Source organism: Gossypium hirsutum, chromosome A04 (assembly GCF_007990345.1).
Source record: "Gossypium hirsutum isolate 1008001.06 chromosome A04, Gossypium_hirsutum_v2.1, whole genome shotgun sequence".
NCBI classification, from domain to species: domain Eukaryota; kingdom Viridiplantae; phylum Streptophyta; class Magnoliopsida; order Malvales; family Malvaceae; genus Gossypium; species Gossypium hirsutum.
Genome location: NC_053427.1, coordinates 56,520,252 through 56,523,852, shown reverse-complemented (window position 1 = coordinate 56,523,852; position 3,601 = coordinate 56,520,252). Strand labels below are relative to the sequence as shown.

Here is a 3,601-nt window from a genome sequence, read left to right as displayed (position 1 = left end):
CGAATCGATGTTATAAACGCCGGCTATTTTCATTGGCTTTATCCTTATGACTTGTCACTGATAGTTATTTAGTGACATCTCCTCTATAAATTCATAGGCATCTTCAGGTGTCTTTGTATTAATGGTTCCGCCAGCAGCTGCATCAACCATCTGCCGAGTCGAAGGGTTCAGACCATTTTGAAACATTTGGAACTGTAGCCAGAGTGGTAACCCATGGTGAGGGCATCTTCGCAAAAGGTCCTTATATCTCTCCCATGCATTGTAGAGTGTTTCTAAATCCATCTGCACAAAAGAGGAGATATCATTACGTAATTTGGTTGTTTTAGCCGGCGAAAAATATTTTAATAAAACTTTTTCGGTCATCTGTTCTCAAGTAGTGATTGACCTCCGTGGTAACGAATTCAACCACTGTTTAGCTTTGTTTCTCAATGAAAAAGGGAATAACAGAAGGCGAATGACATTATCAAAAATGTCATTAATTTTAAATGTATCACATAGTTCCAAAAATTTTGCCAAGTGAGCGTTGGGATCTTCGTCCTGCAAACCATCAAACTGAACAAATTGCTGTATCATTTGAATTGTGTTAGGTTTTAGTTCAAAAGTATTTACAGCTATAGTAGGTCTAACTATGCTCGATTCAGTTCCTGCTAAAGAAGGTTTAGCATAATCATACATAGTGTGCGGAGCAGGATTTTGATTAACAGCAATCGTAAGAGGTTGCAGATTTTCTTGGTTTTCAACCATCTTTTCGGTTGTGGTTGAAGTATCATCCTCTTGCTCTTCCTCTGTGTATCATAAGCTTCACCTTATTTCTCTTCGGTTTCTATGAACTGTACGATCGAGCTCACTATCAAACAGTAATGTTTCTGATGGGTTTCTTCTGGTCATAAACTAGAAAAACCTGTTAGAAGAAAATAAATGAAGAATTAGAAAAGAAAATAAAAGTTTAAATTGTACTAAAAGTAAAATAGCTAAAGTAATAAAAATCGAGTGTTCCTAATATCCTAGTTCCCTAGCAACGGCGCCAAAATCTTGATATGTGATATTCGTGACAGGTTTTAAAGATTTATGAATGGATCGTTCTTAAGACTAACTTATTATCACGATTAAGGCAAGTGTACCTATTGAATAGTAGTATATTTCAGTAAGACCGGATTGTCGAACCCAATGGAACCACGAGTACTAGTATTTACTTTCTTTTTATTATCTAGCCTAAAAATTAAGAGGTTTGGTTATCTAAACTAATTACTAAACGAAGAATGCATAGAAAGAAAATTTGGGAAAATACTTTTGGGAAAATTCGATTGATTAAGACAATACCTAAGGAAAAATCCACCTAGGCTTCACTTGTTATTTGACTCTGAATCAGACGATTTATATATTTGACTTGATCTCTAGAAATCCCTAAGTTATATTATTATCTCTCTCAAGACTAATAACGTCTAACCCTAGGTTGAATAATTGAAATCTCTTTCTAATTAACACCCTAGAATTGCATTAACTCGATCTATGGATTCCCTTATTAGGTTTCACCCTAATCTGACAAAATCTTATCACCCTATCTCTAGGCGTGAAATCAACTCCGCTTAATTATGACAAATTTACTCTTAGACAGGGTCTATTCCTCTCTGAATAAGAGCTTAACTTGAATCAATATCCTAGAATATCAAAACAAGAATTAAGAACACATAATTAAAAACAAGTCAAATATTTATCATACAATTCAGATAATAATTAGAAGATATATCTTAGGTTTCATTCCCCTTAGGTATTTAAGGGGTTTAGTTCATACTTATGAAAGAAAACATCTCAAAAGCATAAAGATAACAAAACATAAGAAAACCCAAAACTCCTGAAGGAACTTGAAGGGAGATCTTCAGTCTTGATGATGAATCTGACTTCTGAGATGGATCAATCGACTTTCCTTGAGTAATTCCTTGCTTCCTACTCTATGTCCCCCTCTTAAGTGCCTCCTCAGGTGTTTAAATAGGCTTTTGGATGCCTAAGAGCCCTAAAAATTGGCCTTTTCCGAATAGGACCATACTTGGGCTTGGTAGGGACATGCCCGTGTACGATTGCTCCAGCCCGTGGTCAAGGATGTTCAATAGGCATGGGCGTGTAGTCTACCCGTGTAAGTCGTGCTTCAATACTGCCAAATGGACACGGCCGTGTGACACGCCCGTATGAGGAAGTCCAGGCCGTGCTGATTTCCCATGTAGGTCCATTTTCTCCATTTTTGGCCCGTTTCTCGCTTTTTTTACTCTCCTATGCTCTCCTAAGTATAAAACATGAAATTAATGGATTAGGAGCTTCGAATTCACCAAATCTAAGGAGAAACCATTCATAAATGGGCTAAGCATGGGATAAAAATATGTATAAATTACGGTTTGTCATGCCGGGTATTCACTAACCATCAAATCCTAAAATACTTGATGACTCAAAAGGATTTAAATCAATGGCAACAAACGTGGCTAGAGTTGATTAAAGATTACGAGTTAGTAATTGACTATCACCTTGGAATGGCGAACGTGGTCGTTGATGCATTATGTAGGAAGTCATTGTTTGCCTTGAGAGCTATGAATACTCAGTTGTCCGTAATCAATGATGCTTCGATTCTAGCAGAGTTGAGAGATAGACCTATGTTTCTTCAAGAGATTTGTGAGGCTCAGAAGAGTGATAAATATTTGCAAGCCAAGATGACCCAGTGTGAGACAGTTGACGAATCAGATTTTCGGATTAGTACTGACGGTTGTTTGATGTTTCGAGGTAGGGTCTGTGTACTTAGAAATGATGAGCTTATTGGGAAAATTCTTCACGAGGCACATAATAGTTGTATGTCAATCCATCCTAGTAGTACTAAGATGTATAGCGACTTGAAGAGATTTTATTGGTGGTCGAGTATGAAAAGAGACATCTTAGAGTTTGTAATGAGATGTTTGATTTGTCAGTAAGTGAAAGCCGAGCACCAAGTACCTTCGGATTTACTTCAGCATGTGATGGTTCCCAAGTGGACATGGAACTGAATTACTATAAACTTCATGACAGGATTGTCGTTGTCACCAAGGAAGAAAAATGTTATTTGGGTTGTAGTCGATCGACTAACGAAATCGACTCATTTTATTCCGGTGCGTACAGACTACTCGCTTAATAAACTAGCCGAGTTGTATGTTTCTAAAATTGTGAGACTTCACGAAGTACCCTTGTCGATTATTTCAGATAGGGATTCGAGGTTTGCTTCGTGGTTTTGGAAAAAGTTAGAAGAAGTTTTGGGGACAAAGTTAAATTTTAGCACGGCTTTCCATTCGCAAACTGATGGCCAGTCGAAGAAAGTAATTCAAATTCTTGAGGACATGTTGCAGTGTTGTTTTCTTGAATTCCAAGGTAGCTAGAAAAAGTATTTACCGCTGGTAGAGTTTGCCTACAACAATAGCTATCAGTGAAGTTTGAAAATGGTGCCTTATCAGGCTTTATACGGGCGTAAGTGTCGAACACCCTTGTTTTGGACTAAACTCAGAGAAAGTTAGATTCACGGGGCTGACTTAGTCAAAGAGACTGAAGAGAAAGTTAAGGTAATTTTTGATTGTTTGAAGGCAGCTTTGGA

At 37.4% G+C, this 3,601-nt stretch overlaps 1 non-coding gene across 1 annotated transcript; it reads left to right on the top strand.

Annotated features, from left to right (window-relative positions):
• The first annotated feature begins 208 nt into the window (after positions 1-208).
• On the top strand, positions 209-315 carry LOC121228713 (small nucleolar RNA R71). Its single transcript, XR_005926288.1, has one exon. It is a non-coding gene; the product is annotated as a small nucleolar RNA R71 (small nucleolar RNA).
• Positions 316-3,601: the final 3,286 nt, after the last annotated feature.